We start from the raw sequence: 26,965 nt of genomic DNA, 5'->3' as shown, positions 1-26,965 counted from the left end.
TCTGTAGCACCCAGGTTCAGGATGAACTTTGGCCAGCTGCCAAGCACGGTTACCCAATGCAGCTGCCCAAAAAAGTCTGAGGACACATGACAGGTTTTCTGTGTCAAACCAGCAAGACTGGCCTCTCTCAAGGCCTCAGGACAACTTTGCATTGAGATGCAGGTCTCCCAGCTCTGCTCTGAAGTAATAATTCTCTTTGGTCCAAGCCACAGCTCTGACTTCCAGTTCTCTAATTTTTGGGAAGATGCAATATGTTTTCCAGGGACTCCAGCTCTGTCCTCTCCATGTGATGGTGTCCCACAAATTTCCACACATCCATGGGAGATATCGATCTTTTCTCCCTCTATTCCTGAGGGCAACATGAAAGGCCTTCACTTGGAGCCCTGACAAGGACATTATGAAGCTGGATGTCTCTGAGGAGAACGGGTCACCCCAGCGGGATGTGCCTCAGTTTCCCCATCTATCAAAAGGGGATTAGTTCATTTCCAGGATGTCATGAGGCTCAGAAATAAACATCACTGGGGCAGGACCGAGCATCACACAGGCAACAACTTATCTGGGCTGCTCCCAGCACTGCCCAGGAAGAGGAGATCCAGTGAAGCCTTGCCTCCCCAATTAGCCTGGTGACAGGCAGGGATGTCACGGGGGTTGACACGTGGCATGCAAGGTTTCCCTGTGCCCAGAAATTATTCCAATTGCTAAGCCCTGGTTCTTCCAGTCTCTCCATCTATCCAGAGGGTAAATGCAGAGAGGGTTTGTAGGGAGACTCCCAGTGCCACATCTGCCCTGCAAGACCTGCCACCTGCACATCAGGGTGGGAGGAGAGGTGGAGCCCTTTTTGGCATGACTGCCACTTTGTGATGGTGCTTCTGGGCTTGTGTTTCTCCTGCTGGAGACATGTTTGCAGGGGGATTTCATAGCAGAGATGAGAAAAACACCTGAATCATCCCTCCGTCACCCGATTTATGAAGCCCCAAGCCCGCCCAAGAGCAAGAAAATCCCTCTCAAGAGCTTTCATCCACACTTTACACCTGGGGAAACTGAGGCACGGGGATGCAGCTCAGCCAGAGAGCTCCCAGCCAGTGTTTCTCTACAAGCATTGGAGGATTTCGGGGTGCAGTCAGGCTCTTGCACCTTCTCACTTTCTTGGCCCACGTGGTGCAGAGAGAGGAATGCCTACCTCCCCTGCTCCCTCCTTGCACAACCACCTTAATTACAGCTTCAGCAGAGAATCCCACCTCTCCCTCCCCATCCACCGTTTCCACCTGGGTCATTGCAGGCTGATTTACTGCCCTGTGAGCGGCTTTAATCCCCAGCAGGGAGCTAACCTTCTCCCGTTACAGGGCCAGGATGGCTCAGAGGAGATCACTTGGGATCATTTCCCACCCTGTTGGGTAATGAGATGTCTGGGGTTCTCTCCCTGGGCTCATGTTGCAAACCCAGCGCTGCCGCTTCTCACCAGCGTCCTGCACCCAAACCCAGAAATTCCCCAATGAGACTGTGATGCCAACCTGGCAAAAACCAATCCATCCCCCTCCATGGCTAGTCAGGATCAGGGAGGCTTTGCAGGAGCATCGTAGCTGTTGGCTGCAGGTGACATGGCAAGACCCTTGTCACCCTGGCTTGGTGCAGGGGGGGCGATGACAGTGCTGGGAGCTGTTAATGCCCCTTGGGGCTAAAGGCAGACCCAGAAATTCAGCTCAGGAGGATGGGGGACCAGCATAACACCGTGCTTGCAGGCTGCTCTGGTGCCTAGGTCCATGGAGGAGGTTAGAAATGGCCTGTGGGAAGGATTCACTGAGCCATCAAGCCCTCAGCTCTCTCCTTACACACCAGGAGGTGCTCAGGGCAGGAACTGCATTTTCCTATAAACAGGAGCAACGTTTCCCATGAGGACAAGGCAAACAGTTCTGGGACACACACCCCCTCAAAGAAAAAACCCTTGGAGAGTCAAGCATTGGAGGAAGGATTAGAGAAGAGCCATTTTGGGTGGCCTCTGATGATGATGATGCATGCAGCATCTCCTTCTCCCCACTCTCCAGGCCGGGCTCGGCCGGCTCCATGGAAAGGCTTGGCTGGCTCCCTGTGGCGTGGGATGCTATCAGGAGCCACAGCTCTGCCCGTACTTGCAGGAGGTAAATGTGTAGTCGGTATGAAGGGTGGGGACTTTCCTTGCTCCTGATGAAAGGCAGCTGCAGAGGAGCAGCATCTGCCTCTCAGCAGCACGGGAGAGTGGGACTTTGATGACCCCTTTGCCAGATTTTTGCTGACGTAGAAGGGGGAAGTTAATTGCTTCCCCCCCCCCTCCAGCTTGGGGCTGGAGGGTATCCATGAGAAGGGGGGCTGGGGGAGTCATTTCTTGCAGAGACTCCAGGGGATCCATTCTCCTCTTTTTGTTTTTCTTTTTTTAAAATTTAATTCAGGATAGAAAATATTTGCTCTGCACACACATGTGCTCGCTCCACGAGGGACCCACTCTTCAAATGGAGCAGGAGGGTCACCAAGAGTGTGCTGGGTCCCAAGTTCAGCGTCCTCAGCTCCAAAAGCATTAAGCAACCAGAACTCTGGTCATCCCATCTGCTGGATGTTGCAGTGGTCACCCCATACACCCAGAGAGCCTTGACATTGTCCATTGCATGAGCTCCCCTCGCATTCACAGAATTACAGAGTCACCAGGTTGGAAAAGACCTTTAAGATCATCAAGTCCAACCATTCCCATCCTAAGCTAAACCAGACCCCTAAGTACCTCATCTACCCTTTTTTAAACACACCCAGGGAAGGTGACTCAGCCCCTCCCTGGGCAGCCTGTTCCAGGTTCTGACAACTCTTTCAGTGAAAGATTTGTCTCTAATATCTAATCTGCCCCTGCCCTGGCCCAGCTTCTTGCCATTTCCCCTTGTCCCATCTCCTGTCCCGTGGCTGAAGAGACCATCGCCCACCTCTCTACAACCTCCCTTCAGGTGGTTGTAGGTGGTGATAATGTCTCCCCTCAGCCTCCTCTTCTCCAGGCTGAACACCCCCAGCTCCCTCAGCCGCTCCTCATAGAATTTGCCCTCCAGTCCCTTCCCCAGCCTGGTTGCCCTTCTCTGGACTCGCTCCAGGACCTCAATGTCCTTCTTATGGTGAGGATCCTCCCAGGTGCTGCCATTCCTCACACACGGCAGCATCCCCATCTCCTGTTGACCTGCCATGGGACAGGGGACATCCCACACCCCTGCCCACCTGCATCCCCACCAATTTCCTACACCACAAGCCAGGGAGCACCCCATCCTCTCCAATTTCCATCATCCCCATGCAAAGCTGTCCCCAGCTTTACCCAAGACCTCCTCTCCCAGCAGATTCTGCTACAACTTTGTTTCCCAGCCTAATTTTAAAGCAATCCTAGCTGATGAGGTGTGGTCTGAAACTGAGGCATCACCACAAGGATCTGAGGAAGGGACAGTGTTTTATAAAAATGCTTGGGCACTCTGCTCCTCTCCTCCTGCTTTGGTTGCAAGATTTCTATTTGTAGGGAAAAAAAAATAAATCAAAAACCAAATTGCCCTTGGAACCCTTGGGGTGGTGATGGATTTGGGGCCACCACTCCACCTTACAGCTAAATTAACGTGCTAGAGGGAACCAGCTGCTCCTGTTAAGGTGGGAATTACCTTCTCTTTCCAACAAAGCTGCTTGGAGGGCTCTCAAATCCCTGAAGCTGCTGAATCTCAGCAGAGATGGGGGGGCAGAGGTGTGACAGATCTTGGGAGCTGCAAACTCCAGCACCCACATAGACTTACGACCGGATGTGCCCCAAAAATCTGCCTGGGATGGATCCTGTCTGCAGCCCCCAGCACTCCTGGATGGGATGCAAAATCCTGACCAAATCCCTGGCAGAGCTTCAGGCAGAGACAGCACGTGAGCGTGCACGGGACCGTCTGGGTCTGCAAAGGGCAGTGTGGACCCGTTCCTAGTTGGGAGCATTCCTGTCTCTTCATGGCTGATGTTCTCCAGATGTTTCGTATTGCAGCATCATGTGGAAACCCACTGGCCCTGCAGCTGGATCCCACTCAGCCCTCCAGGGCAGAGAGGAGGAGGAGGAGGGTGGTTACATCACTGCATGCATGGCATTTATTAGATGTAAAGCATATTTAAAGTAGCACTGGGGCTGAACCACTGCTGCCTACTCCAGTGCTCGCTCTTCCTTTCGATCGCTTTTTCCCAAGGAAACACCCTGTGTGGGATCACCCCCTCTCCTCCAGGCTGTTAAATGCTGTTAAACAGAAAGATATGGATACAACCTCTGGCTCAGGAAGTCCCGAAGCAGCAAATTGCCGGAAACTGAGAGAGTATAATGTGGAAAGCATTACCCTGGCTTGGCCCTCGCCTTGCATTCCTCCTGAGCAGCACCCCTTGGTCCCAGCCAGTGGATGGATACTAGCAGAGAGGGACTGTGGCTCTGAGCCAGGAGGATCTCTCATCCCACCTTGCATGCATGTCCCTTGCCCATCCTCTCCAGTTCCAGTGGATTTTGTTGAACCAGTGGAGGTTGCAACCAAAGACCTGGCTGGTTTCACTCCCTGCCTGTGTCTTCTGTGGGTGGGATGAGCACTCGGCGCACTCCTGAGGGAAAAGGGGGGATTTGCTTCCCCTCCTTTGGCTCTCAGAGCTGGTTTTGTCCCTGTAGGCATTGAATGTGGCAGTTCTTGGCTTGGTCCCTGTTGGCCAAACCCCGTCCCTGAGGGAGACTGTGGGTCCCCAGCACATCTGTGATGGCCCCAGCAGCACCAGTGCACCCAGGCATTGCGTTTGCCTGCATGAGTCACCGTACAGCCCATGCAGCACACACTGTCTCAGACAAACCAGTTCCTCCTCTGTTTATGAAACTTTCATTTACTATTTATAGATTAGTTGTGTTTTCTTTCCATAGACATCACTCCCCCCATCCTTCCTGACCCCCATCCCTCTGCAGTCTGTAGGTCACCACAGGGTGCTGGGCTGCCCTGGATGCCCAGCCTGGAGACATGTGACCGTGGAGGCTTTGCTCTGCTCGCCTGTCCGTGTGCTGGTGCCAGACCCCACACAAGACAAGGGCACACAGACATGATGAAAGTGTTTTTCTCTGAGCAGAAGGGTGCAGGAGGAGCCCCATGCGATCAGTGGGGTGAGGGAGGGTCTGGCTGCTCAACGGCAACTCCCCCGCGCTTCCTCCCATCTCAGGAAAGTGCCAGCTCCAGAAGATAGCACTTGGAAAGCTTTCCTGACCTCAGTGGTAGGAAAAAACCTGTGGCAATTGGCTCTTCACCCTGAGTGGGCTGAGCCCAACTCTGGACCACGCCAGACATCCCAACCTGCCAGGGCTGGGCACTCACAGCAGGATCGGTGCCTGCCTGTAGCTCTGAGCCCCACAGCCATCTCTCCCCCAGCAAAGCTTTCAGTATTGCCCAGCAATGTCCAGGTTGATTATTTTCCCCTGACATGTTTTTCAGCATGGTCTGGGCCAGAGCAAGAGGATGAGGAGGATGAGAAGGGTAAGGCTGTGTTATGCCACCTCCAAGCACCTGGAAATGGGCCCAACCCCACGTAGTTCCCAGCGCGGGTGCGAGCGGTGATTACACGAATTCCCCTTTCTTATCTGGACTGGCAGGATCCTGCCCTGCAGCTGAGCCCCACAGAGAGGAAGAGCTGTGAGGTTTGAGTTGCCACCCAGGAGCAATTACCTGCTCCACTCCTTAAGCTGGACGTGATGCTCAGAGCAAGATCACCCTGGGTGGGTGTAAGGACCAAGGACGTGGGGTCACCTTTTGGGTAGGTCCTGCAGAAAGCCGCGTTGCTCTTTGACTCACAAAAGCCATTCATGAGTCAAAGCTGCCAGGTAATCGCTTCCTGCTACAAGGAAGAGGAAGAGCCTGCCCCGCTCCACCCTGCTCCACATCACTCTGGCAAGGGGCGAAATCAAAGTCCTGCTGACGCTGTCAAAGCTGTGAAGAAGAAGAGGCCTGAGAAAACAATCCTGCACCCCGAGCCTGAAGCAAGGCCTGCGCTACCGGCTGAACAAGGCCGCAGCAGCAGGGAGGGAGGGAGGGAGGGAGGGAGGGAGGGAGGGAGGTTCCCCCACATCCCGTTTTGGAGGCAGACAGGATGGGCATGCTATGCACCTCTGAACTCCACCAACGTGTGTCCTTTCTTGGCCCTGTTCTCTCTTAGATCAGTGGGCAAGGGCATCCCCTAGACCTGGAGTGAAAGGAGGGAGAAGGGGAGGCAAGGAGTAGGGAGAATAAATGGTCGTGGTGGATGTAGAAGGAAGAAAAGGGCAATCAAAAGGTTTCTCTCCCCACCGCCACCTTGTTGGTTTTCTTCCCAGAAAGAGAAAATTTCACCCAACCCTGCTGAGGTCAGTGTTCCCCTGCCTGACAGACAGATTCTGGATTTTCTGCTCAAACAAGGACCCTTGGGCAGTGACAAGTTGGGTCTCAGCATTTGCTTTCAGAGGGCTTGAGAGCACCAGAAGTGGAGGTACCTCACTGGGTTCAGGTCCACCAGATCTATGGAGCAGACCATGTCTTTTCTTGGGCTGTAAGGTAGATGTAGGTCTGAATCACCACCAAGAGCCCAAAGTTCTGCCACCACCCACAAGCAAAGCTGAAATGCCATTGGAAAAGAGCTTGCCCCTGTCCCACAGCCCAGCCATGCTCCATCCAAGGCAACCTCAGAGAAGCAGGAGATCCTCACAGGATGCAGATGTCTCCCTGGCTGTTGCCATCCACTCACTTCACAGGGGCACACAGCTTGCATCCCTGGTACCCTACATGTCTTGGGGTGACAGCGCATCTGAGGTGGCATTCGAGGTCCAGTGCTATCTGAACTCAGGACTGGGGTAGGAGGAGAGCTTTGCAGCTCATTTCGTTCATGTGCCACAAGAAGAGCATCCCAAAAATGAGCTACTCCTCCAAGAAGTCCTTAACCCCCTCTGCTTCCTCTCCAAAACCAGAATAAAGACTTTGGGGTATCTCTACGGGCTGGATCAGTGCAGGGGAGCGTCACGTGTGTTGCAAGAGGAGCAGGAGCCCCCCTGCTTCTGCTCCACCTACTTTATGTATTTTGCCAGAGGGTGCTATGCTTGTGCAGCCCAGAAGCAGCTTTGCAATGGGATGGAAGGAGGTGCTGGAGGTCCACCAGCCGACTCCTACAACTAAGGAGAGGTGATTGTCACAATGCAAAACCAATCCAGAAAGGGATAAGAGGAGAAAGGAGACCCTTCCACCTTCCCAAGGAGACAGACCCACTCTCCCTTGTCACCCCATCTCCCTGACATAAGGTCTGTGCTAGATTGCAGCCGCCTTCACTCATCGAGTAGGAAAAACTGGATCTTCTCATCCATTGAGCAGAGTGTTACTAGCAGGGTGCACAGAGCAGGAGAAAGTGATCAGTGTGGTTTCCTCTGTGGTTAGGATGGTGATTCAGAGCTTGGAGATGTGTCCCTGCTCCCCCAGACGAGACCTTTTTGGGTGCTTCTGTCACATGAGCCTGACATCACCAGCCCATGGGCAGGACACTGCTCATCCAATTCTTCCCCTCCCACCAAAGGGACTTTCTTGGCCACGTCTTCCCCCGTAGAGGTAGCAGCACTTCCCAAAGGGGAAACTGAGGCAGGGAACCATTTGCTATACCAGGAGACAGAGCCTGGATGTAGGGCTGTGTCTGGGTGCTTTGTGACAGCATCAGCAGGCCCAATGGCCACTTCACCATCCTGGGCACCCTCACTGGCAGGAAGCTGATGTCCAGAGGCAGAAGGTCCCTGACTGCAGGGCTAGTTTGGGATATTTTTTCTGTCTTTCAGGGTATTTCTCTCTCTAGTGAAATGTCACAGCCTGGTTGCCACCCACACCCCAAACTCCTCCGTGCCTGTGTTCATCGCCTCCTCGGGGTGAATGCCACCTCCTCTCAGGTCCCAGAAGATCAGGAGAGCCAGAGGAGGTGGTGGCATGTGAGCCATGTCCTGAGCATGGCAGTCCTCAGCTCCCTCTGGTCCCAGATGGACAGACAGACCAAGCTCAAGCCCCACTCTCCCACATGCAGACCCCAGTGCAGTTCCTGTCCCTCAGCCATCACTCCTCACAGACCTCCCAGCAGAGCAGCCTGGGGACACCGTGTGTCCTCAGACTGTGGTGACAAGAGAGCGGGGCCATGCTGCAGGGCTGCTCAGGGTCCATGGAAAACCCGTGCTCACATCCCATCAGCTTCTGCTGCCCAAACCCAGCTGTCAGATTTAGGATGGACAGTTTCTCCCTCTGCAGCCTCTCACATGACGCCTGGTGAGACACGAGAGCCAGTACGTGTCCCCGCAGCTCCACCAACCAGCTCAATAAGGATTTATTCATCAGGGTCAGACTGCTTTGGGCTTGAATATAGGTAACAGGGTGGTGTGATTTGATGCAGCTCATTGCTGGCCTTCATGGGAGTGCTGCATCCAGCTCAGGGGTCCTCAGGACAAGAAGGACATGGAGCTGTTGGAGTGAGTCCAGAGGAGGCCTCCGAGATGATTTGAGGGCTGGAGTACCTCTGCTCAGGCTGGGAGAGTTGGGCTGGTTCAGCCTGGAGAAGAAGAGAAGGGAGACCTCAGAGCCCCCTCCAGTCCTTCAAGGGGCTCCAGGAAAGCTGGAGAGGGACTGGTGACATCAAAATTAGTTACATCAAAATTCAGAGAGATGCAAGAAAGAGAGAGAAAAGGATGGGAAAAGGAAAGGAAAGGTGCAGTATCTCCCACTGCAGAGCTGAGGTGTCCCATCAGTCTGAATCGACTTCACATCAGGTGGGGAATTCCATTAGTTGCTGGTTGTCAGCGCTGGGTGCACGGGGCATTGCTCCACCGCAGGCATGCACACTAATGTGGCAGTTCTTCTTTGTTATATTCAGTTGAATGATACTCATTCATTAGGTTACCTCATACACCTATACATATCTATCACCTGTCCCCACTTCGTATTAAAATGAGTTCCAAGAGGTGATTTCCATAATCTCCTCCCCACTGCGCCTGTGCGCTGCTGTCTGGTGGTGGTTGAGGGTCGTGAGGATGAAGGCGGTCGGCTCCTCTTCATCACTGCAAGGAACCTTCTGTTTTGTGCAGACTCAGTTATCATCCCTTGACTCGTATCCAAACTACCAGTTCAGTTTCAGCAGGTTTTGTATACTTTTCCTGGACTCTTCAAAGACATGGGGGAGCTTGAAGGAGCTACAGAGAAATGCTTTGCCTGAACGTATGAGCAGTTAGGAGACAAGCAAGGAAGGAATTCGTCCAACAGATGAGGAGTTTGTTAGATAGATGGGGGACTGGAACTCCTCAAAGAAATCATTTTACTTTCACAGAACACATAGTCCTTGAGTGTGTAACTTACCCAAAAAATGGTGTTGGACTCACACTTATGTATCAATGTTTCTTCTTTATCACTCTTGGGTTTGCTTTAAATTACTAAAAACGAGCTGTTCAAACAAGACATTGTTTATGCAAGGTCATCCCCCAACACACTCACTGTGGCACTTCCAACCATCCTCCTTAACCGTCCTCCTCCTGCAAGCCTCCCTTAACCCTTTTCAGGCATCTTATTGTCAAGTCCCCTTTATCACAGAATAGCAGTAATAGCAGGAGGTGCAATATTTCAGCCACGTTGAGACAGATGCCCGCTGGTACAGGCATCCATTGAGGGACACAGTCCTTCACACATTCCCACCCAAGCTTTGCTTGGAGTCTATGGGTCTATCTGTGCCAAGGACAGCGTGTGTGTGGACAGCAAAGCTCCTCTCCTCCAGCCATGGCTTCAGGGGTTGCCCCGGGGTGCAGAGGGCTGGCTAGCGTGGGAGGAACAGCAGAACCTGATCTCCGAGCCCATTTGCTTCCCAAATTCATCCTGTCAGCCTCTGGTGGTAGATCCCCGCAGGGCCCCGACATCGGGACTCTCAGCTAAAGGCAGCTCCAGCGTGTTTGGGCAGATCCCTCCCACGCCAAGTGGGGATTCCCACAGCAAAACCATCCAGCAAACCGTCTCCTCGTGCGGGCGTCCCGAGGTCAGCGCCAGCCTCCTCTCCAGAGATGCCACGAGTGGTCCCGTGGCAGCTCGTTTCGGCATCCCGCACTCCCGCCGCTGCCTTCCTCTGCTGGCACGAGGGGCAGGGTCACAGCGGGGATTAGCTGGGGCAGGCAAGCAGCTGGGAGAGCTTCCCACTGTCACGCCACTGGCAAGGGCCGCCTGGTTTCACTGGGATGAGTGGGGACGGAAACATGGTGGATAAGCTGAACGTGCATGTTTCTCACCGCGAGCCCGCAGCTAACTGCAGCCCTGCCTCCTCTCCCTAGCTCGCACGCGACCAGACCTGGCCGTGCCTGGCTTCTCCTGCTAGGAAGGAAGGAAAGAAGGAAGGAAGGAAGGCAATTCTCTCATTGCACATTGGTAACACCCCCCAGACAAGCCCAAGCACCTCAAACCTTGTGAGGAGCTCTGATAAGGTTGAAATGAGGCACAGATGGACCCAAAATCAATCTCTGCACGTGCTGGTGGGCAGCGTGCACGCCGCCATCGCACTGAGTGTTACTTGGTTCCTGTTGTGCCAGGATGTGGAGCCCTGGTCTGTGTCCTCCTGCCAGCCCTGATGGTCTCCCGAGGGCGGGAAGAGAACATGCACTGTCCTCGGGAGGAGAGCTCGTCCCGATGAGGTCACGCTGGCCAGCTTGGGGGTGATGTCATTTCTCTTGCAAGTGCGGATGGGGATAGGGATGGGGATGGGGACAGGGACAGGGATGGGGAGGGGTCTTTGCCCCTGCGCAGCCGGCTGAGATCAGGTGCTGGCAGAAGTGAGCAGTGCAGGCCAGTGCCACCTCCAGCGCCCTGTTGTCACCAGTCCTGGCCCCGCTGCCACCCTGTCCCCCAATGCTGCTGCTCACTGCCATGGCCTCACGCTGCTGTGACCTCACGCTGCCGTGACCTCACGCTGCCGTGACCTCACACTGCTGTGACCTCATGCTGCCGTGGCCTTACGATGCCATAGCCTCATGTTGCCATGGCCTCATGTTGCTGTGGCCTCATGTTGCCGTGACCTCACGCTGCTATGACCTCACACTGCTGTGGCCTTATGATGCCATAGCCTCATGTTGCCATGGCCTCATGTTGCCATGGTCTCACGCTGCCGTGACCTCACGCTGCTGTGACCTCACGCTGCTGTGGCCTTACAATGCCGTGGCCTCGTGTTGCCGTGGCCTCACGCTGTTGTGACCTCATGCTGCCGTGACCTCATGCTGCTGTGGTCTCACGCTGCCGTGACCTCATGCCCCACAGCCCCACTGGCCTCTCAGCCACCTTGAGTCTGCACTGTCACACCTGCCCCCAGCCCCCGTGCCCCTGCGACACCTCCCCGCATCACCCCGTCCCCCCACCGCCCCAGTGTTGCCCCATGTCACCCCCTGTCCCCACGTCACCCCTCGCCGCCTTCCCCCCCCCGCCTCCACGTGCAACGACACCTCACACCCCGCCGTGACGTCACCCGCGCGCTGCTGGCCGGGGCGCGGTGCCGCGCAGGCGCGGTGCCGCCGGCGAAGCGGCTCGGCGGTGCGTGCCCGGCACCGGGCGGGGGCGGGGCGGGGCGGGGCCGCTTCCATCCGGGTCCCTCCCCGCCGCCGGGCAGTGCGGGCGGCGCGAGCCTCGGTGGGACAGCGGCGGGTGAGTGCGGGGCGGCCGCGGTCTTCTGGGAGGGTCGGGTATTCCTTCTCCGTGCGCTGCTCTGTGGGGCAGGGTCTTCCCTCTGGAACCCAGGCGGGCAGAGTCCCCTCCCCGAGCCTTGTCCTGCGGGGCAGGGTCCCCTCCGGCACCCTGTGAGGCAGGAGTGTTCCCCCCCCCCCCCGCCTCAGCAGCCGCCGCGGGGGCCTGGCCGCGCTGCCCCTCAGCCCTAAGGTCCCCTCTGGGGCAGAGGCCTCCGCAGGGACACGGGGCTGCAGCCGCCTGTGCCGTGCGGGGGAAGGCCTGTCCCTGCTGTCCCCCGGGCAGGCCCCCATAGGGCAGGCCCTCCTCAGTGTGACCGCGCTGCCATAAGGGGCCCGCAAGGTCCCCGCTTTTGTGACAGAGGGGACAGCCCACGGGAGGTGGCAGCGGAGGTTGGACCACGGCCTGGGACTGCATCGCCCAGGAGTGACAGAAGAGGGGGCTGGGATGGTGCGGAGGGACGGGGGACGTGTCCCCAACCCAGTGCCCTCTTTGCGGGGGGGGGGTGGGGGTGCTCCTAGGGGGTGCCATGCTCGGCTCGGGGTCCCTGGGTCACCCCTTTTCCCGGTAGCTGCCAGTGTGGGTGCAGGCGTATTCCATCGCTTTCCACAGGCGCAGACAGGACGCTGCGGGGTTCTTTCAGCTTAAAAAAAATACAGAACCCAAACCACCAAACCACCCAGAAATGGGAAAAGCTGCTTTTTGGAGTTAAACGGGGCGGCTGTTCCTGCCGTGCAGGCACGTACGGAGCCCTCCCAGCATCCGCCGCGTCGACCGCTTTGGCAAGGGACGTCTGTGTGTATGTGTGTGGTGTGTGTGTGTGTGTCCCATGGGACTGCAAACTGATGGGTAAAATTGCTCCTCCTGGGGTTTTTGAGGGGTTTTTTTGTTTAGTTTAGCCTGTCTTTGTTGTAGCCTGGGCGCACAGAGAAGAGCATCTCCATAGGTCTGGTCACCCTGCACGCCTACGAGCGGTGCTGGATCCTTCGGATGTGCCAGCGTTTGTGTCTGGGGTTTATTTCCCCGCTCCCCTGTGCACCTTTGGCAGGAGGTTTGGATGACATCTTGCTCTGGCACGCTCCTCTCCTTTGATCTCGAGTTTCCTGCCATGTATAACGTGTTCGGCAACACGCGAACCCGGCTCCGTGGCTGCCGGCGAGGGCGATGTGAGTGCCTCCTCATCCCGGTTTTCCCCGACCGGCTTCTGCCGACAGCTTTTGGCTTTCCTTTGTCTTGGCTGCTGCCAGGATGGGCTCTTGCAGCCCAAGGATGATCTGAGCAGAGCAAAGACAAGCACAAACCCCCCTCCCGGTCCCTTTGTTTCCAGCCCTTTACAGGCTCAGTGGATTTTATGCGGTGTTTTGTGTTTCCAAGCAGATAAACCTGACTACTCACATCTCCTTCCTTTTCTTCTTTTTGTTTTGTTTTGGTTTTTTTTCCCCCTGGGTTATTTTGGGTGATGTAGTTTGCAGGGAGCGTATCCCAGCTGCAGGCTGTGCTGGAGGGATGCGGCGGCTTCCTAGAAATGGGGTGAATTAGCCAGAAGTGTAACTGGAACATCTTGTAGTTGTCCTCTCATGTCTCCTCAGGTGAGCAGGGACACGAGCTCTTAGTACTGTACACTAAGATCCAGGTTCCCCAACCCTTCTCCTTGCTCGTAGGAGGAAAAGATCAACCCAGTTTTGCACAACCCGCTGTCAACAGCAGCTGTGGGGCCAGTGAGGGTGGAGGAAGGTGAATGAAACCCAGGTCCAGGCTCAGACCTGACTGCCTTGATGCCTGAAATAAACCTGTCCTTTCCTTTTTATGCTTGACCTGCAAGAAAGCAAAATACAAATTTTAATATTATTATTGGTATTTTAGATTCCTATTATTGTTTCAGTTCCCATGGGTGTTCTGTTTGATAACAAGACTGTAGCCTGACTTCATATTAATGCTGCTTTTTTATGACGTGTGTAAACAGAGCTACCTTGAGCGTGTCAAACAGCCCCTGAGTAAATCAGGTTATTTGCTCTATTACTTTATTCATACAGGTTAGATGCTCCAGCTGATGCATCTAGAGTGCTGTGCCATCTGGAGCAAAAATTAAATACAAATTTGGCCCCCAGCCCGGAAAAATAACAAGCCTTTGCTTCCAATAACTGGCAGCAGAAGAATATAGCCCCTTGCAAAAGAAATGCTTGGGGGTAACGTGGAAGGAACCCAAAATGCAGTAACTGAGGTATTTAAAACATGCACACAAAAAGAATAAAAGGAAACAAAGTGAATCCTTCCAGTCCTGTGTGCTGAAAGCAGCCAGGAGGGATGGTGGGATCCAGTTACCCAGTCACAGGGCCTGATTCCCAGCAGGTGAAGGTCCTCATCCTGAGCAGGGACTTGGTACAGCTGCTGGAGGTGATAGTGGTGATGACCTCATGAATCTCCTGGTCTTGCTGTCAAAGGAAATGAACTCCACAAGCTCCTGAAGCTCAACTTGCCCACCTGCTTGGCTTGGGTTTGCTTATTTTGTCCCTGCTCAGCCTGGTAAAAGTTCATGCCAGGGCTGGCCCTCTGGCCAGGACTATCCTTCTCATCTCTAGCTGGGTTTGGACACTCTAGGTCTGCTCATCGGGTTGCTGGTGTTTAGTCTGAGGCCATCAGATTTGGGGGGGCTGGCTGTGGAGGAGGGTAAGCTGTGGTGGTGACTTTTGTTTGTGCAACCCTGGCTCCGGTCCACTTACCTCCTAGCATACCTGTGACGTACCAGCTGTGAAGGACACCTTGGTCAACATGCTCTGGATGTTAGTGGCATCTGTCCAAACTTCAGATAAGGAAGAGACTATGTGCCAAGTGGGATGATGCTGTTCTTGGCCAGAGGATGGTCCTGGCCGTGTCCTGGGGAGGAGGTTGAGGGTTATGTGTTGAGGAAGCAGAAGAACAATTGGTGGAGTGTCTCCAGACCGTGAGACCGAACCAAGCCTGCAGGTTTTATGCCAGAAGGACTGATGTTTCCAGCTGATCTGCTGTACTAAATGCTGTGTGGGATGATAAGAGTACACCTTGCTTTCCTTAGGGCTTTCATGCTCATGGACCACCTCTCCATGTGTTCCCTCTTGTGTCATCCCTCTCAATGCCCTGGCCATCATCTCCACATCGGCTGCATGGCAGAAGATGTGTCCAAGTGATTAACTCATACCTGTGAAACACCACCTGTCACAGCTGGGACAAGGTCCACTCCCACTGTGTCAGATTCTTGCTATCTTACCTGGGTACACAGTAAACCCAGGCAACACCATCCCTCAGGCTGGTGTGGGAGGTGAGGGTGCTTCTTGTGGTCTTCAATCACCTTGGAGCTGTCAGTGTCAAACCCTGGAGGGCTTTGGGTTTTTGAGGGGTTTGAAGCTTCCCCTGATCTTCGGGTGTCTCAGCTGTGATTGGAGTCACCGAGCTGGGTTTCTGTTTATTTTTGTTTCTTGCAATTATTCATCATAAAGCTGAGTGTTGTTGACATAAGATAACATCTGCCTGGCATAGACTTCCCTCCTCTGTCCCTTTGAAGCACTGAAGCTGCTCAGGCCACCTTGCCCACATCCCCACCCTGAGTCACAGACCGCTTCAGAATGACATCAGCGTGATGTGTGGTTTATCTGCAGGAGAGCTCAGCTATCAGCTGACCCCAGTGGTGCCTGTTGCTGGGTTGAGAAATGCAGGTGGTCCCATGAAACCCACGCTTGAGGCGAGTGTGCAAACCCCCCGTGGTTTCAGGGTAGCCATGGGCAGAGGTAATTTGCCTCCTCACTTGAGGAGTGGGAAAACCTTGGGATCTTCTCCATGGGGGGAACAGCACCCGGTTCCCCCCATCCCGGGATGCAGTGGTACCTGAGTGCTCGCTGGGGCTGGCAGTTTTGGATGTTTTTCCCTTGCTGGAGTACTCACACGGGCCAGCCAACGTGTGGTTTTACTGCTGTGCGGTGTGTTTTGTTTCCATCAAAGGGAAGAGGAAAAAAGAAACCTAAACAGTTCCAACCACGTGTCAAGGGCTGCCGTGTCCTGGTGATTAGCTCAGTACCATGCCAGAGGAGGGTGACAAGAAAGAGCAGCCATCCAGAGCACCTTGAAAAGGAGGTCCAGCAATAGTGTTGGTAGTGGGGACGGAGCAGCTGTGAAGCCCCCAAGGTAGGGCTGAGCCGTAGCAGGAGAGGAGAAGACAATCTCGCTGCTCCAAGAGAAGCCAAAAGCCTCAACGCCGACGCGTGGACAGTCGGTGGGAGCTGCGTGCCAGAGCCCACAGACCAAATTAGCTGCGAGCAGCTGCCTCCTCTGCGTAGCCAGAGGCTGCCAGGTCTCGGGTTACTCCAGCGCTGGAGCTAAAACTGGATCAGCCTTCGGAAAAAGCGGGCGAGACGCCGAGAAGCAGGAGGAGGAGCGAGGGCCGGGCTGCGGGAAGTCCCGGCAGGGAAGTCCTTCAGCCAGTTGCTTTTTCTGCTTCAGCTCCAGGACTGTGAATGTGAGAACCGAGCAGCAATAGCGTCTGGGTTACTGGTTTTTTATCCCCGTGGAGGATTAATCTTGCCGCTAATACAGCTTTTAACTCGCAAAGCGCCTTAGAGGAACCCACGCCAGCAGTAAGTTTGCAAGAGAGAAACTGAAAGTGCTGAGCGGGGAGAGCAGCTGCCTGTCTGATTTCAGTCTCCCGGCTCGGGGCTGTTACTGCTCTCCCTGCCTGGAAATAGCAGAGGCGTTTCCCAGCTTCTTGCCTTGGAGGAATATTTTGGGGAAAATACAAGAGCCCCAGAGCCGTGCACATTCCCATTCCAGGAATCCATAAGCTTGGAGGTAGGAGGTTTTGACTCTTCAGTCGGTCCGTTTGGAGCCAAGAGGAGCAGCCAGGCAGGTAAGAAGATGCGTGAAGCCAAATTCCTCATTAAAATTGGGCGTGAGGGAGTGCAATCTCCCACCTGACTGCTTCCAAGTAAAATCAATTCCTCCGAGCGCCGTGCCTCCTCTCCCAGCCGGGCTCTTCGTCCTTGCAGCCTGCACAGAATTAAATCTCCAGCGTAGTGTAAGGCTGGAATTAAACTTCTCTCCACGCAGAGCCTTCTCCCGAGCAGGCAAACGTTTCCGCGGCGCTTTAAAGACTCTCGTTTTTCTATTGTTCAGTATAAGACCCGTTGCCAGGCTGGGCTTCCCCTGGGGCGGTTTCCTGGCTAGTTGGTTATTAACACAGCTGTGGGGTTGGTTTGGGGGGGGGGGGGGTGTGTGTGTGGAGGGTGTTTTTTGGTGGGGTTTTTTTCCCCTCTCTTTTGCTTTATAGCTGAGAAGCACTGGATTAAGACCCAGCATCTCGGTCTTTTGGCGTCTGAAGTGAAAGATGAGGCTTTTGGAGACTGTGTGGTGGTGGTGGCGGGATGGAATTGTGCAGTGTCAGGTGGTTTTGTGGCTGAATAAATAGTGTTAATCTTGCCTGAGAGCTGGCTGGAGCCTGTCCGCCAACAATTGCGTAGGTCGGCTGTCCCAGCTGACCCCTGCACCCTGGACTAGCTTTGCATCCACACCAAAAAAACCCCCCTTGGTTCAGGGACAGCACTCTGGGAGTAAAAGCTGGAAAAATGGATTATTTTCTCAACTGTGGCTTTGCCTGGGGGATGCTGAATTGTCATGTGCTTCCAACTGCCCTTGGGGCTTCCCCTTTGTTTCTTTCCCCGTGTACTTCCTGCAGCATCCTGCCCCTGCATCTGCAGCAGGAGGAGGAAGTGGTCGGGGAGGTGACAGCAAAGGGCTTAGGATGTCTTGCAGTGGGGTGAAGGGGTGGGGATGAGTCCAGTGTCGGGTGGTTTATTCCAGTCTGGAGGAGCACTGGATGCTAAAGTTGAGAGCCAGAGTGTTTGCAGGAGGTAGGAGTTGGACTGTGTGGGGAGGATGAGTGTTTTCCCAAAGCCATGGGTATGTTTTTCTGGGCTTAAGGAATGAAAAAAAAAAGGGGTACCCCATTAAAATGGGCAGGAGAAGAGGGATTTGCTGCCATCCCATCAAACATCTCCAGAAGGAGTGATTTTAAGACAAGCCCTGATGAGATGGAGTCCTGGTTTAACCTGAGCTTAAAACTGAAATCTCTTTGCATGTCTTTTTTTTTCTGGATGCAATTTAAAGGGGGACAGAAGAAAGCACCACCCAAAATCTGTGTTCTTTGTGGCTCACTAAGGGATCACATGCACCCTTTTGGCCTGAAGCCTCCTTTAGGTTTTGATTTAGCTCTGCTGTTAACGTTTCTCTGAAGAGCCAGAACATAAAACTTCTTCGGCGCGAACCGTGGCTGGTATCAAAAACCAGGTTGCACGTCGCCTGCTTCATCTAAATCAAACAATTTATTCTTTAATATTATAAATTATTCCTAGCAGCAGGTGCTGGACTATTTACAGGAGGATTCTGTGTTTTATTTTGCCACCTTAATAACGCGAGTCCCTGCTACAAAGCTCTGCAGATAAAGGTTGCTGAGAAGTTGGAGAGAACTTGGGATTTATGTGAATTATCCAGTTTGCTGCTTAGAAAGTTTGCCCTCTTTTTTTCCTATTATTAAACTAACGTTTCCCTTAGCCAGTGCAGAACAAGTCAAGGATTTGGGGGCATGGTGGGTTGGTTTTTTTTGGCTGGAGCATCATTCCTCTTAAGAGCAGGACCTCAAAAACAGACGAGGTGCTTCGTCAGGATGCTCACCTGGGATGGGATTCCACTTTTTGCTTGAAGCTGGGCAAAACAGTTAGGGTCTCCTCAGATACCGACATCCTTCTAGCTAACCCTCTGTGGTGCTGAGATGGAAATTCCCCTTTTCCACCCCAAAACTAGCCCCGGTGAGGATTTCTCAGCAAGGACTCGTTGTGTGGCAGCCGTCTCTGCAGGCTGCTCTCCGCTTTTGTTTACATCTGGTCGAAAACTTCTTAAATTTACTGGCAAGGGAGTAATTCTAATCCTTTTCAATGAGATCAACGGATTAGTGTCTCAGATGCTTATAAAATTGCAAGGATTAGCTGAGCTTCCCCCCTGCTTTTTTCCCCCCTCTATGCTGCGTAACCTCATAGCTGCGTTTTAAAAGGGGATCTCTCTGCTGTTACTAAGAGCTGAACCAATTTATAGGCGTCTTTGCAAATCAGAGAGTTTAAAAACAATATCTTCATCCTCTCCCTCGCTCACTCTGGCTTTTTGTGCAATATTAGGGTGTTCTTTTTCTTTTTTCCAGTGTCCCTGGCAGCAAACCACAGTAGCCGTTCAGCAGATACATTGGGTTTGCGTGGCTTGGCTGCGTTGCGGCGCCTGTGCGGGTAAGTAGGGAGTGACCTGACAGCTTTCCTTGGTGGAGACTTGCAAAATCACATATTGAGATGAGCAGATCCTGAAAATTACGGTTTTTTTCCACAAGGTTGCCCCTTATTGCAAAGGATTTGGACTTTTGTGGTCCATCCCCAGAGGGGAACAGCACTTTTGGGTTGATGGGATGCTCTCACCCTGGCTGTCGGGAGCAACGGGAGCGGGATAAAAGTCCACACACTCCACATTCCTGCATCCTCTTAATTATCACCTGCACTTTCACTGGGACTAACAGGCTCCCAAGAAAAACCACGCACAGAGCTAGTGTGAAGGAGGGTTTAAACCACCATGCTCTGCTTCCTCTGGCGGTATCGCCCCAACCCTTTCCCTGCAGGGTATTTTTTTAAGTGCCTTTTCTCTCGGGTCAATGGCTGTGCGGTCGCTTGACCTGCATGAGTGAGGCAATCCCAAACTGTTGAGTGGTAGGAGCTCCAAGCCAGGAATTTCTGGCCCCGACCCAATATACTTTCAGAGGCAAGCTTTTAAATATATACAAAGACAAGCTCATAATTTCCACTATACTAATGAGGCCACGGCGTTTTCATTGAAATGTGCCAGTAGCCGCCGCGGTGGTATTTTAGCAGGCTTGTACTGTGAATCCAAATGTGATTTAACATGGCAGCCCCCACAGAGCAGAGGAAAACCGACTTCTCCCACTGAATTTCAATGATGCCTCTCTGTGCCGCTACCCGAAAATCCCCGTGGCGGTGGGTCCTCTCCTTGCTTTTCATCTCAACGCGAGTCTTCCCCTCAAATGCCACCGTTCTGGTGAAGATGGGGAAGGGTAGGAATGGATTGAAAGAGAAAGAATGATATTGGAGGATGGGGAAAATCTTGGTCTTAAAGACTGGTTTTAAAAGACGTGTGGCTGGCTGGTGTGAGGTGGCAATTCAATAGCCAGGCTCGCTGGAAGTATCTTTAACTCGTAGTAAAAACTGAACTCCAGGGCTCCCAGGCATCATGTGCTCTCTTGACCTTTAAAAAGACACTCGAGGCAGCCTGCCTGCTCGTTGCTAAGCCGACTCGTTACTGCCACTCATATATCTTGCCTTCTAGTAGGCGATTCAGCGCCTGGGAATCTGCAAAGAACTGACAGCAAACTATTACGCGCCTGCAAGTCGCGTCGGTGTTTTTCAGAGGAGCCCCCGGTAGTCTTGAAGCAGTTGGAGAATATTTAGCAGGTTTTGTTCAGTTGGATGCAAGGGAAATGCAAACTTTAAGTAACCCCTCTCAAAAGCTGGTTGTCTGATTTGGATTTTTTTTTTTCTAGTCCTGTATCAACAGCACAGCCATAACTTGGGTTTTGACTCACTTAGGGCTCAATTTTATGAGAAAGCCATGTAGGAAGCAACGTCCTTTGGTGCTGAAACTCTGCGTCACAGAGGGGGAAACGTGTGCATTGGCTTTATCTGTATCCATCTCCATCAAGCACTGTGAGAGTTTGGAAATGGAAGAGTTGAGTTTTCCATTTCCAGCTAAATTTTGAGGGATTTTGTGATTCTTGCGGCCACCTTTGCTTGTGAGCATCCTGTGGGAGTGAAGCGGTTTGTGTCCCATATCTGTACAGCTCCGGACCCTAAAGTGTTACAGAATTCCTCACAGACTCTTAGCACAGCAGAAGGAATGATAAAAAAACCCCAAAACTCTCCCCAAACCCTGTACTCTTGTTAAAACCAGAGGAAGGGCGAGCCGACTGCGCAGCTCATTCCTCTGTAAGTATTGGGGGAAATAGCAAACGGCAGTGACGTGGCATTAGTGTAAATTCCCAGCAGCCTGAGGTTTGGGTTTGTTTGGGTTTTCCTGAAAGCTTTTTAGTGCTGTCAGCATCTTGGAATACAAACCTTGCCCAATTGGCGTGGGCTTCAGGGGCCGGCTCCTCGGTAGGATTTGTGTTAGTGACTCTTTTCCGCTCATCTGCATCCAGCTAAGCTCTTCACCTTAATTTTTACCACAAGGAGAAAGGGTGTGATTAAAAGGGTCTGCGGAGAGCATTCCTGAGGACTGAAATCCAGGATCTGGGAGCAGACAGCAGCAGCATAAAGAGGAATTCTTCCCTCCCTTGGCCTCATGCTGATTTTCCACCACGAGGCTTTACAGCCATCTGGATACCCTTTCAGATTAGGCACCCCTCAAAAAAAAAAAATCCATAACCTAGCAACCTTATTTAGTGTAAACGAGAGCATTATGCCTTCCTGCATCCCAAATTGTGCTTGGCTCCTCTTACTGCCTTTACAGGATGGCTGCTAGCAGCTGTGATTCTCATTGCCAGCACAGGGTGCCTACCTCCAGGAGCATTTTGTAGGGATTGTTGATCCTTCGATGTTGCACTGATTTTTTTAAACTTATTTTTTTTCCCCCATTAAAGGAGCTTAGGAACAGGGGAAAAAAGTTTCATGAGGGCACTTAGTCCCATCTGCTTCTCAATAGAAAAGAGCAGAAAAGCCTGATTGCTCTTCTGCTCTGCAGAAAGTGATTTGCTTCTCTTCAGCCTGAAGATGACTGGATCAAAGTGAGATTTTCTTCCACAAGTGATTATTTTTGGAGCCCTGGTTGCTTTCCCGGGCTCTTAGTGTCATCACCCAGGAATCTGCAAATTCCCTGGAGCATTTAACACCAGCTTCTCTGTTCCGGCCCTTCAGTGGCATAGCCTTAGTGTTTCTCCTGGAGTTCCTGATCTGCTTTCCCCAAGGAACCCATTTAATTAGGGAAAACTCTCTAAATGAGGAAAAGCAACTGCAAACGAAGGGCAGATAATAATTTCCACCAAATCAGGCTGTAGGGGTGTGAGGGCTGCAAAGCTCAGCGTGAAGCTGCCCACCCAACACTGATGCCTGACTTCAGCCATGGCTTCTGGTGCTTCACTTGGTCTAAAATACTCCAGTTTTTAATAACATACGTGTTAGTAAGGTTTTTAGTGCCTGAGGTACATGGAGTGGGGCGATGCTGCTCATTGAGTGCTGCAGCAGCCGGCAGGGATGGGGTGGTGGGACCCTGTGCAGGGTACTGGGGTGCTGCCGCCTTCTGCTTTCACCACCATGAGTGTGAATGTGGCTGGGGGCAGGAGGAGGCAGTGACGTGTCCTTTCCCACCGTGCTTTCAGGAGGAAGAGTGACCTCAGTGGCTTGTGACGTTGGATCTGGGATGGAGCCACATGTCAGGAAAAGCATTGGGGTGGGGGGTGGGGGAAATAAATTCCCCAGGGCCAAAGGGAAGAAATTCCTCAAGTCTTACTTCATTGCTGAGAAGCAAACGGAGCCGCGCTCGGGCAGCTTGTGGGGGCGTTTCAAAGCAAGAAGCTGCCGACTCCACGTCAAACCCCCCTGAGAAGTGATTTCCATTTCTCATTTCTGTGATCCGATGGGAGCCCAGGCAGGGCTTTCCTCCAAACTCCACTTCCCCCCTCCTGTAGACTGGATTAAAAAGCACTATTGATTTTATTTTTTTTTTCTTCTTTTTTTCTGTTTGTTTTTGCCTTTTTTCCTGGAACTTGCAAAATCAGCCCTGAGCAAACCTCTAGTTTGTCTTTCCAACGATGCTGGGCAAAAGCACTTGACTTTAAACTCTGCAGTGGAAGCTGCAGCTGACCTATTTTCTGCATGTTTCTCCTCCAACGGGTAGCAAAAACATTTTCACATTTAAAGGTGCTCTTCAGTATTCAGGTCGTGGGATCATTTCCCTGTTAAACCATCCAGAATCAAAAGAACTTACTGAAAATTGCAGTGGTACCAGTTGCACTGGGGGGGTATTTCTTCCATTATAAAGGCTTTTCTTCTTTATTTTCCAGTGGCTGATGGCTTTGTCGTGTTGTCACCTCGCCCTGTCTGTGTCCCCCTGCCCAAAGGTGGTGGAGAGGGTTAAGGTTTTGAGCTCAGTGTCGGTCAGCTGGGGAACACAGCCAGGAAGTTTCCTGATTTCAGTTCAAAAAAAGCATCAGATTCACTCCTGGGGAGAAGGGATCAAAGGTTCAAAGCAGTTCGTGGTCGGAGGTTGGTTTGATTTCTTGGTTGTCCAAGGCACATAACAAAAGTCCACCGCCACCCCCCAGACCCGCACGCAGCTCAGATGGGTGAAATAAACAGGTTTTGTCTCCTTTGAGACCTGAAAGCTTCCCCTGTTCCCCAGCCATGGTGCAGCATCACCCCAGACAAGCTTTGCTGGGTCTCAGTATGACTCTGCCCTGTAGTGTGATGGGTCACGAGGGACCTGTTGGGATGCCGCCGTTGCCGGCCATGCGTGAAGATGCTCTGGGCTCTCTGTTCCGCTGTGCAGTCGTTAGTGCCACTAACCAGTAAGGCTGTCGAGCTGTGCACCATCCCTCACTCTCCTCTGCTTGCTGCCAGCTCTTCACAGTGAAGGCGGTGGGTTGGGTTGGATGCTTTGAGCCTGTGCTGGATGCAGCTGAGCTGCAGCCTGACAACACCCCCACAGCAGCATCGTAGCTGTACTAAAATCTCAGCGTGACGAGATTTCTTTCCCTCCCACCTACTCTGTCCTGTCTTCTCCTGGTCTTGGATGGCAAAGGACATCGCTCCCAGCTGAAGCAGTGTTGAGATCTCTCCCTTCTCCATCCCAGGCGAAGGCGATGCGGCCACGTGGCATCTCAGCATCTCTCGGGCGACAGCGATGCTGCTTTCGGGGGCTGGCTCTGCAGCTGCTTGTGATTTTCCCACCACTGTGCTGCGGATCCTTGTGCTGGACTGGCTCCAGAGGTGGAGCTGAAGGAAATTCCTTCCAGCTGCTTGAGGTCAGGGCTTCGCTTTTCTTTTGGGGTTCACAAGGGGGTATTTTTGGCTGTTAAAAGCAGGCATCTCTCGCTGCTACTTTTGAAACGCCCAGAAAAACCTTTCTTCTCTTTAATTTTTAAAGAAATATTATCCTATCAGGCATATCCATTAAATAACCTGCAAGTTGTAGATTTATTGCATGGAAGAACACCTCACTTTGCAGTACAACTTGGGGTATTTCAGAAAGGTCTTGTCAGCTGCTCACAGTTTAACTTTCAACCGACTTAATAACCACTTGGGTTAAACGTGTATCCAACACGTTGCAGGCTTGCGTAACGCCTTTGAAACCGGAGTCGCCGTTCGTGCCCGCTTGAAATCCTTCCCATCAATAAAATATTTCAGCTTGGAGTTTCGCCACAGCTTAGCATTTTCTCTTCCCTGAGATCAGTGGGTTTGATCAGATGACAGGAACCTGCTTGTGTCTGGGTTTGTAGAGTTTTTAAAGCTCAGGATTTTCTGGAGAGGGGTTGGCTTCACCAGCTTGGCTGGTGGGATGCTGGGTGGGGGGTGGTTTGTAATGGTTCAGGAGGTTCAGAATAGCCTGGATTTGCATTGAATCCCCAGTGAGGAAGTTTTTAGTTTCGAAAACAGAAGGTAAATCCCTCTGGAAACGAGGTTTTATTTATGGCAGAAGAGACAGAAACCACCCCCACACACAGACCAGTGTGTGGGCTATATTTAGGTATGATGCACAGCATTCGCGTGGCCCCTTTATGTGCTGCTGTCATAAATAAATAATAATACAATTTTAAAAAGCGTGAGCAGCTCCTTTTAACAAGTAGGGAAGGGTGTGCACAGTTCAAATCCAGGTGACAAAGCAGCAGGAAAGGAAAAGTCTGCGGCTTTCAGGCCATGAATGATGCTTGTGGCATCACCTGCAGCAGACCAGTGGCGTCCCTTGTGTCACCCCCCTCCCCACCTTGGGGACCATCTGCTGCCTCAGTTTCTCTACCTGTAAGAAGGTAATTGCCTCCTTTAATAACCCCTTTGAGGTCTCCAGATGAAAGCTCTGGATAAGAGGTTGACCTTGATTATTAAGCGCATTAAGTGCTTGCTGTGATGATAATGGGGATTCATTTGGCTAGGTGGCTTACTTGGGTTTACCTTTAACAGCCCAACTTGTAATCAAAGCATTGCAAAGCCAGCAAGTTAATGCTGACCTGTAGCACTTCCTGACTTCTGGACATGCCATTAACCATAACTTGGCTTTTAATTAAAGCTTGGGTTTGGAGTCATCGAAGAAAGGGGGCTGCAAAGCCCCACACAGCTGACTCATTGGAGGGTGTAATGAAGGAGGAGGCAGGTCGTTCTTTGTGGTGTTGCCACCCCTGTCTCTCTCTGCATCCCCCACACAGCCCCAGTGTGAGGACATGGCTGGGCCTTTTTATTTTTGCAAGCTGTTGCGTTGTTAAATAAATATCCCCTGGTTCTCTCTGTGCTGCAGCCTGGGAAAAGCAGATTATTCTCTGCTTTAGTCAAAGGTGTTTACAAGGGGGGGGTGTGTATATTGCAGTGTGTTGCAGTACAAAGAAATATTCATGGGGGTTGTGTGTATATATATACATATATATATATTTGCTGGGGGGAGGGTTATGTGCACACTTCCCAGCCCCTGATGTTTAGCAGTCCTCTTCCTGCAATTTCACACTCTGTGAGGACTATAGACCTGGTGGACCTCTGGGGTCTTGTTGCAGCAAGAGACCCCAGCAGAAATGGGGCATTGGGCAAGTACCTGCTCAAATTCCCCACTGCTTCATCTCTGTTGTCACAGCAGGTTCATTTTGTAGACAAGGAGCAAGTCGACATCTTTCTAGCCACTGATAACCTCACGCTGCCGAGAGGGTCCCACCCAGCCCTGGGGAAATCCTCCCCTCTGCGATGTTTCTGTGGTACCGACCCACTTTGCTTTGGACAGCTCATGTTCCCCCCCCCATCCTGGGGGCTGTGGGGATTTGCCAGGGTGGTGAGTGCCCCAGGAGGGGAATCTGCCTGGGCTGAAATGCCTTGGCCAGGGAGAGAGAGCAACAGGGAGGCTTTTGTTCTGCACCAGAAACTTTTTATCCTCCTTTACGGCTCCTTTTTTATTTCTTTTGGCTGCGTGCTCCCAAATCTGAAGCAGATTAAAAGACAGTTCCTTCCCCCTGCTCTCCTAGAGAAAAACCCAACCCCAAAGCTTGGCTGCCTAAAAACATCAGATTTCAGTGAAGTCTTAAAGTTAACAGTTTCCTGGATCCTGTGCAGGCTAACGTAATTTTTCCCCTCTAACCTCCATCCTTTCTGCCATAACGTTTCTCAGCTGTTGCTGCAGCCAGGGGGAGAGAGAACCAGGGCAGCTCCAATGTGGAGAAGGTTATTTCACAGGGGGGTTGGATGAATCTGGTGTGGGACTCGCTGGACTTGTACCATAGGGGACCAAAGGGTTGTCCTCGGGAGGCAAAGTTCCTACAGTATGGCTGGCAGGTAGGTCACCACAAAACGTCCTTCTGAGTGGTTGATGTCCCTCTGGTGCAAACCATGAGGGAAGAGAGCAGGATGCTGTGTGTGGGATGGCAGCTCTGTTTCTACTGACTGCTTGTTTGCCTTTGGCTGAGGTGGTTTTGTGCTGTGGCTGTGGGGACTGGTGGAAGAGCTTTGCAGCTCTGGCTGGACACGGCTAAGGAGTTTTTCTGGCTCAGTGAGATTGCCTGCCCTAAATGCATCCTGGATCTTCCTTACCTGCCATCTCTGCTGCGGCATCTCCTGTGGGAGAGCTGAACTGAAGCCCCTGGCTCTGGCATGAAGAGCATCACGAGTTAATGCAGTTGCAAAGGAAAAAAAAAACCCAAACAAAACAAAACCTACTCCAGTGCTGGTCGGTTTTGTTGTCTCTTCTCCAAGAGTGATCTCTCCTTCCTTGCAAAAAATGACCTGAAGCTTTCCCGGACAGAGAATGTTTGTTTTTTCTCATGGGTGGTTGAGGCACTGGAGCCAGCCCTACCTTGGCCAACACCAGTGACTATCAACACAAGCCCAGTGGCAAGCAGGGACAGCCTGAGCCTCGACCTCTGTCACATGAATGTGACCAAGGGGAGAGCCCCTGAACCGTCTAAAATCCCTTTGACCCAGCAAACGTCACGG

The 26,965-nt window shown here is 52.4% G+C and overlaps 1 protein-coding gene across 1 annotated transcript in view; it reads left to right on the top strand.

The window, feature by feature from the left end:
• The first annotated feature begins 11,649 nt into the window (after nucleotides 1–11,649).
• The window catches only part of RNF24 (ring finger protein 24), a 30,292-nt gene continuing 14,976 nt past the window's right edge, over nucleotides 11,650–26,965 (top strand). The window contains exons 1-2 of the mRNA XM_084262778.1: nucleotides 11,650–11,684; nucleotides 18,937–19,018. The gene's annotated coding sequence lies outside the window, so the exon portion shown is untranslated. The remainder of the gene's footprint in view (nucleotides 11,685–18,936; nucleotides 19,019–26,965) is intronic.

Source organism: Gallinula chloropus (genome assembly GCF_964237585.1).
Source record: "Gallinula chloropus genome assembly, chromosome: 4".
NCBI classification, from domain to species: domain Eukaryota; kingdom Metazoa; phylum Chordata; class Aves; order Gruiformes; family Rallidae; genus Gallinula; species Gallinula chloropus.
This window is presented reverse-complemented; position numbering and strand designations above follow the sequence as displayed.